At 43.5% G+C, this 16,930-nt stretch overlaps 1 protein-coding gene across 1 annotated transcript in view; it reads right to left on the bottom strand.

The window, feature by feature from the left end:
• The window catches only part of LOC126184829 (prolyl 3-hydroxylase 1-like), a 450,484-nt gene that overhangs the window by 3,189 nt on the left and 430,365 nt on the right, over positions 1–16,930 (bottom strand). The window lies entirely within an intron of this gene.

Genomic DNA, 16,930 nt, shown 5'->3' with positions numbered 1-16,930 from the left:
AACAGTTGATTTAACATGTGGAAGCATTATTAAAATGGCAGTTACAACAAGTTCCACAATAGATCATACTTCCACTGAAATTTAGATATAATTAATGAAATGGAAAGAAGAGTCAGTTAAAATTTGTAAGTGATATATTTCACTTTGATCAATTGCCAGGCCATAATTATCTCTCTCTATCTCTTTTTGTCATCAGTCATCTGATTGGTTTTATGTGGCCTGCCATGAATTACTCCCCTTCTGTGACAATTCCTTTCCTGTGACAACCTTTCCATTTCAGAGTAGCACTTGTAACCTATGTCCTCAATTATTTGTTGGATGAATTCCAATCTCTTTCTTCCCCTTCAGTTTTTACCCTCTACAGCTCCTTTTAGTACCATGGAAATTATAGCCTGACATTTTAGCAGATGTCATATCATCCTATCCCTTCTTCTTGTCAATTTTTTCCATATAACCCTTTCTTCAGTGATTCTGTTGAGACCCTTCTCATTCCTGATCATATCAGCCCACCTAATTTTCACTTTCTTCGGGAGCACCACATCTTAAATGCGTCAATTCTCTTCCATTCTGGCTTTCCCTCAGTCCATCAATACTAAATTACATTAATTTACCAGGATGATAAACTGAGTTCTTTTACAATATCCAAGATTTGTGGCATGAAAACAGCTGTTAGCATATGCAAATCTACACACTCAAATATCAGAGGATCATGGCACAGATCATGACCTATTTGTAAGGTCTATGCTAGTTTCATTTTTCCTACTGGTAAGATATTACTGAAGGTTCAGTAAGAATGATTTTCACGTATTCAAAATTGTTTCACACGAACTGTTTTACATGACTTCAAAACATGTTCTGCCGAGAGACTGTCATCATTACATTGGATACAGGCTGTCAGCCACTGCCAGCATTTTGACTCTAATTGAAGGGAACCAGGTCTGTCGAGGTGGCCACAACACATTGCAACTTGTACCTACAGGGTGTTTCTAAAATGACCGGTATATTTGAAACGGCAATAAAAACTAAACGAGCAGCGATAGAAATACACCGTTTGTTGCAATATGCTTGGGACAACAGTACATTTTCAGGCAGACAAACTTTCGAAATTACAGTAGTTACAATTTTCAACAACAGATGGCGCTGCGGTCTGGGAAACTCTATAGTACGATATTTTCCACATATCCACCATGCGTAGCAATAATATGGCGTAGTCTCTGAATGAAATTACCCGAAACCTTTGACAACGTGTCTGGCGGAATGGCTTCACATGCAGATGAGATGTACTGCTTCAGCTGTTCAATTGTTTCTGGATTCTGGCGGTACACCTGGTCTTTCAAGTGTCCCCACAGAAAGAAGTCACAGGGGTTCATGTCTGGCGAATAGGGAGGCCAATCCACGCCGCCTCCTGTTTGTTTCGGATAGCCCAAAGCAATCACACGATCATCGAAATATTCATTCAGGAAATTAAAGACGTCAGCCGTGCGATGTGGCCGGGCACCATCTTGCATAAACCACGAGGTGTTCGCAGTGTCGTCTAAGGCAGTTTGTACCGCCACAAATTCACGAAGAATGTCCAGATAGCGTGCTGCAGTAATCGTTTCGGATCTGAAAAATGGGCCAATGATTCCTTTGGAAGAAATGGCGGCCCAGACCAGTACTTTTTGAGGATGCAGGGACGATGGGACTGCAACATGGGGCTTTTCGGTTCCCCATATGCGCCAGTTCTGTTTATTGACGAAGCCGTCCAGGTAAAAATAAGCTTCGTCAGTAAACCAAATGCTGCCCACATGCATATCGCCGTCATCAATCCTGTGCACTATATCGTTAGCGAATGTCTCTCGTGCAGCAATGGTAGCGGCGCTGAGGGGTTGCCGCGTTTGAATTTTGTATGGATAGAGGTGTAAACTCTGGCGCATGAGACGATACGTGGACGTTGGCGTCATTTGGACTGCAGCTGCAACACGGCGAACGGAAACCTGAGGCCACTGTTGGATCACCTGCTGCAATAGCTGCGCGTTGCCCTCTGTGGTTGCTGTACGCGGTCGCCCTACCTTTCCAGCACGTTCATCCGTCACGTTCCCAGTCCGTTGAAATTTTTCAAACAGATCCTTTATTGTATCGCTTTTCGGTCCTTTGGTTACATTAAACCTCCGTTGAAAACTTCGTCTTGTTGCAACAACACTGTGTTCTAGGCGGTGGAATTCCAACACCAGAAAAATCCTCTGTTCTAAGGAATAAACCATGTTGTCTACAGCACACTTGCACGTTGTGAACAGCACATGCTTACAGCAGAAAGACGACGTACAGAATGGCGCACCCACAGACTGCGTTGTCTTCTGTATCTTTCACATCACTTGCAGCGCCATCTGTTGTTGAAAATTGTAACTACTGTAATTTCGAAAGTTTGTCCGCCTGAAAATGTACTGTTGTCCCAAGCATATTGCAACAAACGGTGTATTTCTATCGCTGCTCGTTTAGTTTTTATTGCCGTTTCAAATATACCGGTCATTTTTGAAACACCCTGTATGATCTAAAACACATGTTGTTTCATTTGCTTTGGCAAGCATGAAATTATGTTTTACTGTAGTGTGAATGTCTGCATAGAGTACCTCTGACAAATATACACTACTGGCCATCAAAATTGCTAAACCACGAAGATGACGTGCTACAGACGCGAAATTTAACCGACAGGAAGAAGATGCCGTTATATGCAAATGATTAGCTTTTCAGAGCATTCGCACAAGGTTGGCGCCGGTGTCGACACCTACAACGTGCTGACATGAGGAAAGTTTCCAATCGATTTCTCATACACAAACAGCAGTTGACCGGCGTTGCTTGGTGAAACGTTGTTGTGATGCCTCGTGTAAGGAGGAGAAATGCGTACCATCACGTTTCCGACTTTGATAAAGGTCGGATTGTAGCCTATCGCGATTGCGGTTTATCGTATCGCGACATTGCTGGTCGCGTAGGTCGAGATCCAATGACTTAACAGAATATGGAATCGGTGGGTTCAGGAGGGTAATACGGAACGCTGTGCTGGATCCCAATGGCCTCGTATCACTAGCAGTCGAGATGACAGGCATCTTATCTGCATGACTGTAACGGATCGTGCAGCCACGTCTTGATCCCTGAGTCAACAGACGGGGACGTTTACAAGACAACAGCCATCTGCACGAACAGTTCGACGACGTTTGCAGCTGCCTGGACTATCAGCTCGGAGACCATGGCTGCGGTTACCCTTGACGCTACATCACACACAGGAGCGCCTGCGATGGTGTACTCAACGACGAACCTGGGTGTACGAATGAGAAAACGTCATTTTTTCGAATGAATCCAGATTATGTTTACAGCATCATGATGGTCGCATCCCTGTTTGGCGACATCACGGTGAACGCACATTGGAAGCGTGTTTTCGTCATCGCCATACTGGCGTATCACACGGCGTGATGGTATGGGGTGACATTGGTTACACGTCTCGGTAACCTCTTGTTCGCATTGACGGCGCTTTGAAAAGTGGATGTTACATTTCAAACGTGTTACGACCCGTGGTTCTACCCTTCATTCGATCCCTGCGAAACCCTACATTTCAGCAGGATAATGCACGACCGCATGTTGCAGGTCCCGTACGGGCCTTTCTGGATACAGAAAATATTCTACTGCTGCCCTGGCCAGCACATTCTCCAGATCTCTCACCAACTGAAAACGTCTGGTCAATGGTGGCCGAGCAACTGGCTCGTCACAATACACCAGTCACTACTGTTGATGAACTGTGGTATCGCGTTGAAGCTGCATGGGCAGCTGTACCTGTACACGCCATCCAAGCTTCGTTTGACTCAATGCCCAGGCGTATGAAGGCCGTTATTACGGCCAGAGGTGGTTATTCTGAGTACTGATTTCTCAGGATCTATGCGCCCAAATTGCGTGAAAATGTAATCACATGTCAGTTCAAGTATCATATATATTTGTCCAATGAATACCCGTTTATCATCAGCATTTCTTCTTGGCGTATTAATTTAAATGGTCAGTAGTGTAGTATAGTTTTTCAGGGATTCATTCGGTCCCGACTTCATTTTTGTGGATGACAACACGGACCGCATCAAAGAGCAGAGGTGGAGGAGTTCTTGGAACGAAAATATATTCGGAGAATGGACTGACCTGCCCGTTCCCCCTACTTAATCCCATCAAGCACGTATCGGATGCGTTGGAGAGATGTATTGCAACACGTCCAAATGCAGTGACGACCATCCGGCGGTTGTCATTTTTTTAATGTTCAGGATAGCCTATCATCATGAATCACGGTGACATGAGTGCAATTATTGTCTTTGTACTAAAATGTCATTTCTGTTCATCTCATTGTGAACCTCTTCCAGTTACCGTGTACACTTTAGAGTAGAAGTATTTTCCTATTTATGGTCCAAGTTTCATCGAGCTATGTTTCTTGGCAGTGACACATCAGGCGAAAGTTACTTTCGTTCTTACGTTCTGTGCACCAGTGTATGTAATCTACCATTACAGTTAAAATTAACATGAGAAACCCGGGTTCCCGGGTTCGATTCCCGACGGGGTCAGGGATTTTCTCTGCCTCGTGATGACTGGGTGTTGTGTGATGTCCTTAGGTTAGTTAGGTTTAAGTAGTTCTAAGTTCTAGGGGACTGATGACCATAGATGTTAAGTCCCATAGTGCTCAGAGCCATTTGAACCATTTGAACATGAAAAAACTGTTTTATCGGTTTTTTGCGTTTTTGTGCGCTGGTTGCTATGAGCGTATTTACTAATTGCTATTTTTTATTTCAAGTTACGGCATTTTTTTTCAATTATGTATTGAATTTTGCGTATTTGGATGTTACGATTACTGACTAAGCTTTAGAAAGTGGAGTATCAAGTGAAGGAAGTCTAACATTTGTGACGTATTGTCCCCTTTGGGTTCAATGGAGGGATGAAGGTAGCAGAGGCAGCTAGAAAAATCTGTGGCGTTTATGGGGCGAGTGCAATTGGGGAAACCACTTCAGAGAAGGGGTTTCGTCGTATACAGACTGCCCATCCATACTGATGCACATTTAGAGAGTTGTATTAAGTACTTCCTTGTAATGTTCAAGCATAATTCACTGTGGACAACGTACCACGGAAGACTGCTGCATCAGCAGAGATTGTTTGTTCTTGTTAAACATGAACTGCTGACAGTTTCGCTCTATGCGCAAGCTGTGCATAGCCAATAGGGATTGCGGGAGGGGATTCACCTGTTGACTGCTGGTCGCCGTCGAAGAGATTCGGCTCCGGGCCAGACGTTCTGTCACTAGCACCGGCTCCTAGCTAGCTACAACGTGTTTCTGTCCTAAATCCTTTGCGAACTTCAGTTTCGCAGTGACTTACAGTTGTGACACGTCATCTCTCGGTTTTCCAGTGACCGGATGGAGCCTGGCAAACAACCCTGGGCGCACCAAAATACACACACACACACACACACACACAAACGAGAACCACGAAGAAGTTATCTGAATAGGACGGAAATCCTTAGATGTGATGTAGATGTAAAGACAAATAAATGTTTACAATTTCAGAAAAGTTAGATGATTTACTAAAGAGAAAGAGAAAGAGCAGTGCGAGCTCTGATTTTCCTTATTTTTTAATTACGATCCTTTCTCCCTATGTAGGTCGGCGTAAACAAAATATTTTTGCATTCGGAGGAGTAAGTTGGTGATTGAAATTTCGTGTGAAGATCTCCATCGAAGAGAAACAGACGCCTTTGTTTTAATGATGTCCAGCCCAAATCTTGTATCATATCCGTAACACTTGCTGCCCTATTTCTCGATAGTATAAAACGTACTGCTCTTCTTTGAACTTTCTCGGTGTACTCCGTTAGTCCTATCTGGTAAGGATTCCACACCGCGCAACAGTACTCCAAAAGAGGACGGACAAACGTATTGTAGGTACACTCTTTAGTAGATCTGTTACATCTGCTAAGTGTTCTGTCAATAAAACGCTGTCTTTGGTTCGCCTTCTCCACAACATTAGAATTTAAGTTGTTCGTGATTGTATTTAGTTGAATTTACGGCCTTTAGATTTGACCGATTTATCGAGCAACCGAAGTTTAACGGATTACTTTTAGCGCTCATGTGGATGACCTACTATTCCCAATTTTCGTTCCATACTGATATCTTCTCCAAGTCGTTTTGCAATTTGTTTTTATCTTCTGATGACTTTACTAGACGATAAACGACAGTATCATCTGCAAACAACCTAAGACGGCTGCTCAGATTGTCTCCTAAGTCGTTTATATAGATAAGGAAAAGCAGAGGGCCTATAATACTACGAACTACGACCTCTCTGACAGGATATCACGAATCCAGACGCAAAACTGAGACGGTATTCCATAAGCACGCAATTTGATTACAAGCAGCTCGTGAGGTACAGTGTACGGAATCAATTTGAGATCTTTTGTTAATAGCATTCAACACTTCGTGTGGGTAAAGAGCTAGTTTTGTTTCACAAGAATGATGTTTTCTAAATCCGTGTTGTCTGTGTCAACAGACCGTTTCTCTTCGAGGTAATTCATAATGTTCGAACACAATATATGTTCCAAAATCCTGCTGCATATCGACGTTAATGTTTTGCGCCTGCAATTTAGTGGATTACTCCTATTGCTTTTCTTGAATACTGGTGTCACTTGTGCAACTTTCCAGCCTTTGGGTACGGGTCTTTCGTCGAACGAACGGTTGTATATGACTGTTAAGTATGGAGCTATTGCACCGGCATACTGTGAAAGGAACCTAATTGGTATGCAGTCAGAACCGGAAGACTTGCTTTTATTAAGTGATTTCAGTTGCTTCACTACTCTGAGGACATCTACGTCTAAGTTACTCGTGTTGGCAGCTGTTCTTCATTCGAATTCTGGAATATTTACTTCGACTTCCTTGGTGAAGGAATTTCAGAAAGCTGTATTTAGTAACTATGCCTTAGCAGCTCTGTCATCGATAGTATTTCCGTTGATATTGCGCAGAGAAAGCATTGATTGCGTCTTGCCGCTAGTATACTTAACGTACGACCAGAATCTCTTTGGATTTTCTGACAGGTTTCGAGAAAAACGTTCATTGTAAAACTATTGTAAGCATCTCACGTTGAAATCCATGCTAAATTTCGAGAACCTGTAAAAGATTGCCCATACGTGGTGCAGGTGTCGAGAGGTGTCTCTGTTTCCTTCGTTGCACTATAGAACACAAAGTGAATGATATGTCGCAGATCTAGGACTTTTACTACCCTACACTCCAGTGTAGAGCTCTTAAACAACAGTTGTAGCCTGAAAACACGGAAAATTTCACATGTAACTTCAAGACCAATACTATAACTTGAAATAAGAAATGACAGTTCACAGACTCATAGGAATCTGCGTCCATACACTCAAAAGAAAATAAGAAAAAATAAGCTACGAACTTATGCACTAACATTGTTTTAGATTAATTTCAACGGTGACGATAGAGTGAATACAAGAGCAGGGTGTACATGAAGTCCAGGAACACTTTCAAGTATTTATTGCACAAGAACTAAGCACTGTACAGATGTCATACATACTGCATTTTGAAGAGAAACTCTGAAAGTTTTTTTTGCGAACATTCGATATGCGAACCACTCGTGGCCCAGCAGACGTCAATACGGTAATCGAATTCTTGCCGCCGGCCGCTGTGACCCAGCGGTTCTAGGAGCTTCAGTCCGGAACGGCGCTGCTGCTACGGTCGTAGGTTCGAATCCTGCCTCGGGTATGGACGTATGTGATGTCCTTAGGTTAGTTAGCTTTAAGTAGTTCTAAGTCAAGGGGACAGATACCCTCAGATGTTTAGTGCCATAGTGCTTGAAGCCATTTTTTTATTTTTTATTTTTTTGATTTCTTGCCATACCCGTCCCAGCACGGCATCGTCGACTGTGGCAGTCGCTTCCAGTATTCTCTTCCGGAGCTCTGCTACATCACGTGGTAGAGGCGGTACATACTCCAGATCTTTAACGTGTCCCACAGAAAAAAGTCACACAGAGTGAGACCTGGTGATCGGGGAGGCCGTTTCATGAAAGAGCTGTCCCCTTCTGTAGCACGGCCGATCCACCGATGCAGCAGCTCCGTGTTCACGTACCCACGAACTTCACGATGAAAATGGGGTGGGGGCCCATCCTGCTGAAAGGTGAATGGAGAAACAGACTGCATTTAAGGCATCAGCCATTGCTGCAACATATCCAAGTAGGTATACCCAGTGACAGTGCTCTCGGCGGAGAATAACGGCCCGTACAGTTTTCGACGTGACAAGGCACAAAAAACATTTACTTTTGGGGAATCACACTCAAATTCAGTGCATTCGTCTGGATGCTTTGTACCTCAGATTCGACAATTATGCCTGTTCACTTTCCCATTAGTGCGAAAAGTGGCTTTCTCGCTAAAAATTAAGCGATCAACAATGCCATCCCCATCTTCATTCAATTGTTGCAACTGCTAACAAAAAACTCAAAACGCTTGTCTTTGTCGTCGTCAATGAGCATCTGCACTAGCTCCAATTTGAATGGTTTCATAGATAGCTTTTGTCGCAGGACTTTTCACACCGTCTTTGGAGCCATTTCGAGTTCACAGGATGCACGACGCACCGATTTCTTTCGACTCCTTAATGTCTCTCGTACGCGCTCCACATTCGCTTCACTCACACTGGGACGTCCTCTTCTCTTTGCCGGGCGCAAGCAACCTGTCGTAACGAATTTGTCGTGCCGGTGGTAAATGGCCTTCCTTGTTGGTGGTTTCTTACCGTACTTGGTTCTAAACATCCGTTGAACAGCTGTAACACACTTGTTTTTGTCGAACTCCAACACACAGAAAGCCCACTCTGCACCTGAACTCGCCATGTTTGCGACTAGCGCTGACTATCGGCAAATTACCAAACTACGCTGTGGTGGTATACATGAGAAAAACTTTCAGGGTTTCTCTTCAAAATGACATATATATGGTATCTGTACAATGTTTGGTTCTTGTGCAATAAATAATTGAAAGTGTTCCCGGACTTTACGTACACCCTATACTTCAGTCTTCAAAAATGGTTCAAATGGCTCTGAGCACTATGGGGCTTAACTTCTCAGGTCATCAGTCCCCTAGAACTTAGAACTACTTAAACCTAACTAACCTAAGGACATCACACACATCCATGTCCGAGGCAGGATTCGAACCTGCGACGGTAGCAGCAGCGCGGTTCCGGACTGAAGCGCCTAGAACCGCTCGGTCACAGTGGCCGGCTATTTACATTCATGGCACGCACTACACACTTTAAGTAATGACTAATGCAATGTGGTGGCTTAAACCATTTTAATCCTTCATCCATGAAGATGGTCCAAGATCGAAACCAGTAGATGTTTTGGTGTAAAATAAAACCAGCTGATGGTTCAAAGATGCATGTTATACAATACTTAACGGCTGTTGACAGTAAGCTTCCCAAAATTTTTAACTCAGAGAATAACTGGATGATTTATTGAAGTGAAAGAGCTTCACAAATTCATAAAAACGCTTTGGTCCACGTCTGTCTCTTATGCAAGATGTTACGCGCTTGGCATTGATTGATAAGACTTGTTGGATATCCTCTTGAGGGATATCGTGCCAAATTCTGTCCAATTGGCGTGCTAGATCCTCAAAATCCCGAGCTAGTTGGAGGACCCTGCCCACAATACTCCAGACGCTCTCAATTGGGGAGAGATTCGGTGACCTTGCTGGCCAAGGTAGGGTTTGGTAAGCACGAAGACAACAATAGAAACTCTCGCCATGTGCAGGTAGGCATTATCTTTCTGAAATTTAAGCTGAGGATGGTTTGCCATCCTTGCAGAATATCGTGGACGTGCCTAGAACCGCTCGGCCACTCCAGCCGGCTCTTACCATTATATACTCTATCTTCTAGTATCTCCAGGATTGGGCACTGCTATGAAAAGAAATGGTACTCCTGGTTGTTGGGACATTCATATTGGAATTCCCAGGGGAGTCTACAGACACGTCTTCAGCCTCCAATCTCACTGACTTGAACAGAACTGTCTTCAGTGATGACTCATGCTCCGAACTGTGCCTCGATGACCAGTAGCTCCACGCGGCTTACGTACGCGAAAGCGCAACACAGAGATGCAATGACGTAACGAGGCTTCTTAACGGGTTGCCTACGCAGAGCCTTGGCCCCGTCGCGTCCGGTTGCGGTTGATAAGGCTAGCAAGTTCCCCGAATCCCTCCCGAACTGAGAACGTTTGGAGCATTGCGGGCAGGGCTCTCCATCCGTCTCGGGATTCTGACGATCTAACGCGCTAATTTGGCATGAAATCCCTCACGAGGACATCAAACAACTCTATGAATCAATGTCTAGCCGAATAAGTGCTTGCATGTGTCAGAGGTGGACCAACTTGACTGAATCGAAACTTTGAGAGATCCTCTATCCACTGATGTGTGACCTTTTTTTCCCCTATGTCTTATAGTTTTTGCACAGTCGTTATCTGAAACCCTGGAGGTACTTACGAGTAGCCCGATATAAACCATGTTATCTAAGTGAACAGCATGCCTAAAGCACTCCGTCTTCAGACCACAAGCGGCCCATCGGGACCATCCGACCGCCGTGTCATCCTCGGTTGAGAATGCGGATGGGAGGGGCATGTGGTCAGCACACCGCTCTCCCGGTCGTTATGATGGTTTTCTTTGACCGGAGCCGCTACTATTCGGTCGAGTAGCTCCTCAATTGGCATCACGAGGCTGAGTGCACCCCGAAAAATGGCAACAGCACATGCCGGCCTGGATGGTGACCCATCCAAGTGCCGGCCACGCCCGACACCGCTTAACTTTGGTGATCTCACGGGAACCGGTGTATCCACTGCGGCAAGGCCGTTGCCCAACAGCATGCCTAGCAATTTTGTATATTCTACATTAGTTCCCCATATACCGGTGCGTGCTGAAAGTTAGCCTCTGAATTTTTTGTGTGAAAACTCTTAAAACTTTATAAATAAAACAAATTTTGATAACATTATACATCTTTGTTCTTCATGTCTACATACAGGGTGTTTCCGTAAGGCCCACTTCACACTGGACACTGGTGACGGTCACCAGCGACGGTCACCCAAAGAGACACATTCGTTTGAACTGGAGCATTCACAGCGGGACATTACACTGCCTCACCGAGCCACTGTGACCCAGCAGTGGCTCACCCTCGCCACATCTGACGGACACGGTCACTGTGTTCACAGCAGACACCGCCATACATGCATTAGTCTCAATTGGGATGATCGAACTGGGACACAGATCACAGACACAGCGCTGCAGATTTGCCAACCGACAGGCAGTCATTTCTGAGACAGTAACACGAAACATTCATCGTACATTATACTGTACACACTGTAGCCACGAGTTTAGATTTGATTAATACGGAAGATTTTTATAAGTGAAGTAGAAAGTCGTCCTGCTATTTGCGGTGTGAAAAGCGATGACTATAGCAACAAAGTGATGAAAACGAATGAGTGGCAAGAAATTGTAACGAAGTTTGTGCCTGATTTCAGTGAGAAGAGCATGGATGAATAAAACGAAATTGGTAAGTTGTATGTTCTTTTTTCAAATTTAGTACCTTATTTTTCGGACCATAAAACTCTAGCGAAATTTAGTTGGTACCCCTGTAGTAGACCACTTCACTAATTAATCAGTTGACAATGCCTGTGGCTTCGGACACCAGTGATCAAGGAGTGTTCACCACACTAACCGGTGGCCATCACTGGCGACCGTCACCAGCGTCCCAGTGTGAAACGGGCCTAAGAGCATGCTGTACTGAACAATTTTTGAGGTACGGAACCTGGGGTCGGAGAAGCCAGCTTAAAGAAACGTGGAAGTAAATTTGCCTACCGCTTTTTCTAGCATTACTGTTTTCCAGCTTATTTACAACTAATATGCGTACTAGTTTACACGTGCTGTGCTGTTTATTTACATGTACATTCTTTATTTCCTGCAAAGAAACAAGGAGGACGAGCCTGATTACTAGGAAGTAATGATGCAGGTGTCGTTTATTTTGCTTGTACATAAGGTGACTCTGTTGTATCGTATTTGCATTGTCCCATGACAGAACGTGCTATGAATCAACGACAGACCCATTTATTACTCAATGCTATTCAGAAACGTACAGTACAATACGATGGAGCAGTACCGGTTCACTATTTCCTGGTCGCTGGAATGGAAGGGGAGGTCCTATTCCATGGCCTGCGAGGTTACCTGACCTGAATCTCATTGATTACTTCCTATGGGGATATCTAAAGTAACTTTTGTATGAGACCCCAGAGCATACGGAAATAGAATGAGTTGCCAGAATTGTAGCTGCCTACGATGTGATTAGAAACACACCAGGTATATTTCTCAGGATACGGCAGAATGTTGTTCACCGATGTCATGCTTGCATTGAGATTGATGGCCGTCAGTTTCAGCACATTTTGTAAGGTACAGTACAAATGGTACGTTCATTAGGGCAATTATGGTATTTCCAGTTAACTAATTTAAATTAAAGAGTACACAGTAATGTGATTTTATTCCTACACTACTGGCCATTAAAATTGCTACACCAAGAAGAAATGCAGATGATAAACGGGTATTCATTCGACAAATATATTATACTAGAACTGACATGTGATTACATTTTCACGCAATCTGGATGCATAGATCCTGAGAAATCAGTACCCAGAACAACCACCTCTCGCCGTAATAACGGCCTTGATACGCCTGTTTGCAGAGCTTGGATGGCGTGTGAAGGTACAGCTGCCCATGCAGCTTCAACGCGATACCACAGTTCATCAAGAGTAGTGACTGGTGTATTGTGACGAGCCAGTTGCTCGGCCACCATTGACCCGACGTTTTCAGTTGGTGAGAGACCTGGAGAACGTGATGGCCAGGGCAGCAGTCGAACATTTTCTGTATCCAGGAAGGCCCATACAGGACCTGCAACATGCGGTCGTGCATTATCCTGCTGAAATGTACGGTTTCACAGGGATCGAAAGGAGGGTAGAGCCACGGGTCGTAACACATCTGAAATGTAACTAACGTCCACTGTTCAAAGTGCCGTCAATGCGAACAAGAGGTGACCGAGACGTGTAACCAATGGCACCTCATACCATCACGCCGGGTAATACGCCAGTATGGCGATGACGAATACACGCTTCCAATGTGCGTTCACCTCGATGTCGCCAAACACGGATGCGACCATCATTATGCTATAAACAGAAACTGGATTCATCCGAAAAAATGACGTTTTGCCATTCGCGCACCCAGGTTCGGCGTTGAGTACACCATCGCAGACGCTCCTGTCTGTGATGCAGCGTCAAGGGTAACCGCAGCCATGGTCTCCGAGCTGATAGTCCACGTTGCTGCAAACGTCGTCGAACTGTTCGTGCTGATGGTTGTTGTCTTGCAAACGTCCCCTTCTGATGATTCAGGGATCGAGACGTGGCTGCACGATCCGTTACAGCCATGCGGATAAGATGCCTGTCATTTCGACTGCTAGTGATACGAGGCCCTTGGGATCCAGCACGGCGTTCCGTATTACCCTCCTGAGCCCACCGATTCCATATTCTACTAACAGTCACTGGATCTCGATCAACACGAGCAGCAATGTCGCGATACGATAAACCGCAATCGCGATAGTCGGAAACGTGATGGTACGCATTTCTCCTCCTTACACGAGGCATCACAACAACGTTTCACCAGGCAACGCCGGTCAACTGCTGTTTGTGTATGAGAAATCGGTTGGAAACTTTCCTCATGTCAGCACGTTGTAGGTGTCGCCACCGGTGCCAACCTTGTATGAATGCTCTGAAAAGCTAATCATTTGCATATCACATCATCTTCTTCGTGTCGGTTAAATTTCGCGTCTGTAGCACGTCATCTTCGTGGTGTAGCAATTTTAATGGACAATAGTGTAGAATTAGTTGCCAGAATTGTAGCTGCCTATGATGTGATTCGAAACACACCAGGTATATTTCTCAGGATGTGTCAGAATCAGTTCACCGATGTCATACTTGCATTGAGATTGATGGGCATCAGTTTCAGCACATTTTGCAAGGTACAGTAGAAATGGTACTTTCATTGTGTCAATTATGGTATTTGCAGTTAACTAATGTAAATAAAAAAGTACACAGTAGTGTGATTTTATTCCTATTATCTCCTTAAGCTGGCTCCTCCGATCCCAGGTTTCCTACCTCAAATTGTTCAGTGCAGCATCCTGTACGTCCTGTTAAATTTTTGCACTCTCTTAAGCAAAGACCCTGTATCTTTAGCCCTCTGTGACTAGAGGGCTCTGAATTGTAGCATGTAACTCGGTGGTGTTCAACGTAACTATGTCGGTGCGTGAAAAGAGCATACTACAATCCAGTTACGAATTCGAATAGCTCGTCCACAAAGGGAGCACCCTCTCCTTCTGTATGACATACCAGACCAAACACAAGCGCTGCATCTGCAACAGTCCTACGTATTGGGTTCACTGTCATTGATTATCCTCCATGCAGTACCAACTTGACTGCTTCGAAAACTTAAGGAAGACCTTCGAGAACTTCACTTTGATAATGATGAAGCGGTGCAAGCGTAAGTGAGGTTGTGGCTCCGTCAAAAAAATTAAAAAATTCTACAACGACGGTATCAACAAACTGGCTTGTCATCAGGTTCCCTTCCATTAGGAACGTGGGTGCACTCGGCGACTGTGATATGATTTGCAAATGATTGAGCACAGCAATCAGTCGTCCATTTTTGCAGGTTTTATTTGGTAAATCTAGATTTCCACTAGTGCCTAGCTGTTATCAAAGCACTATTTCATGGCATCAATGCAAGTCAGTTCCCTGTTGTTCGGGCGTCTGTCACAGTTCTTTCAAGAACGCCCGAGCAACAGGGAACTGAAATGCAGGTTTTATTTTGCAAATCTAGATTTCAGCTAGTGCCTAGCTATTATCTATGCACTGTTTCATAGTATCAATGCATGTCAGTTCCCTGTTGTTCTGGCGTTATTGAAAGAACTGTGACAGACGCCCGAACAACAGGGAACTAATATGCATTGATACTGCGAGGGTTGGAACTTAAACAGTGGCAACTATTTATTCACAACCGATACAAAAGAGTTACATGTTTGCATCTGTTACTGTATCTGGTATCTGTTCTTCAGAGAACAGTTACTATCTTCATAAATACAAATAATATACATTCTCATGTTATCATCATTGGATCTATTAGTGAATTCTTTATAATTAGAGTTTGCTAAATACAGTTGCATTCAGTACGGTGGAAGTTCGTTCACTCTACACCGCACAAACCCATGTACAAATATGCATATCGATGCAGAATATTTTTGCTGCATAATTGTACCTGGCACAATAACTATTACACGTGCAAACAAAGTTGACACTCGGCGCGATGGCTGATGGGAGCGACCGTAAAGACATTTCCTATTTACAGTCGCTCCCATCAGCCACCGCGCCGAGTTTCAACTTTGCGCGAGTAATACATACTCTGACACTAATACTACGAAGCACACTGAAAGTCAGAAGCAACACCATTCAAAGCAGAAATACATACTCATTTCGTGACGGGATGTAATAAAGCTGTATACCAATTCTGTGAGAAGCTCCTAACGTGAAAGTGCAAAAAAAAAAAAAAAAAAAAAAAAAGATGCAAACTAAAATAAAGTAGAATACGAACAATATACTTACAATGCATTTAAATCGAGTTGTTCACATACGGATTCGTAAACAGGAACATAAGTAAATGAACCCACAGAATACTAAGCTACGAAACCAACTTCTCTTTTACATGAAATAAAAACAAATATGGAATCATTTAAACCTCACAACACTATGGATGCGAGAAAAAAGCAAGCAGAATACGAGCAACATATTCACAAGGCAGTTAAAAGTGTGTATTACACACACAAAAGTCATAATCAGGGACACAATATTGTGACACCAGCTTCTGGTTCGAACGAAACTAAAACAGATATGGAAGACATTAAATCTTGTGTGTGTGTGTGTGTGTGTGTGTGTGTGTTTTCGGCATATGTCTTGTATACCGACGTTTTAAAGATCTTTGAACAGAGCCCACTTGTATTTTGCGTCTTGAAAACGACACAGTCTGCACCTGTTGAAATATTGGCGGTTATCGAAAACGTCACCCAGCTACATTCCCGTAAGTTATTTCAACAGCAGATATTTTGCACTTCAGTCATCAGCATCTTAAGTTGCTTGAGTTTCACATCAAACTATCAAGGAAAGAGTAAAGTAAAGCATTCAATTTGATAAAAAAAATAATTAACTCAATGGCATCTTCATTTAGTATGGCAGATAATTTGTGTAATTTTTAATGAAGTGGTTGGGCATTGAAATGGAGAAAACAAGTTTCCTATATCGAATTCCCAAGTATCCAAAGATCTTTTCACTCTAAGTTGTCATTAAAGCAATTTTGGATTTATCCATGAGTACTAAATCAATAAAACACTTCAGACTGGATAATCGGTTTTGGCAATATTTGATTTTTCCATCATCGCAATCTTGTTCCTGTTGTATTCAAATGGACTTAGATCAGTTAGTGTTCGCATAAATATTAGAATTAGAAATGGCACTCTGTTACCCTGTTGGATGTCTTACACTACAAAGTTAGCAAATAAATTCATGTGTCCTTTTATTACTATGTGTTCACTAGCTGATCTCTGTAATGGAACTGAATGCTTCAGTTTTGGGTAACAGAAAGCGCTGTTTGTAACTGTAGATAGAGGCTCTTCCTTTCAGCATTGCCTAACCTAACTCATATAGACGGAGGGAGATGCAAAAGTCATTTACACTACAAATTTGGGTATCTTGTTTTCCCAGCTCCGCAAACTTCATTGAGTAACTGAAATGTAAATGGGGAAGCTGTGCATGCAGAACCACCTAAAAGCTACAT

This window comes from Schistocerca cancellata, chromosome 4 (assembly GCF_023864275.1).
Source record: "Schistocerca cancellata isolate TAMUIC-IGC-003103 chromosome 4, iqSchCanc2.1, whole genome shotgun sequence".
NCBI lineage: Eukaryota > Metazoa > Arthropoda > Insecta > Orthoptera > Acrididae > Schistocerca > Schistocerca cancellata.
Note: the sequence above shows the minus strand (reverse complement) of the source record. Positions and strands in the feature narration are given on the sequence as shown.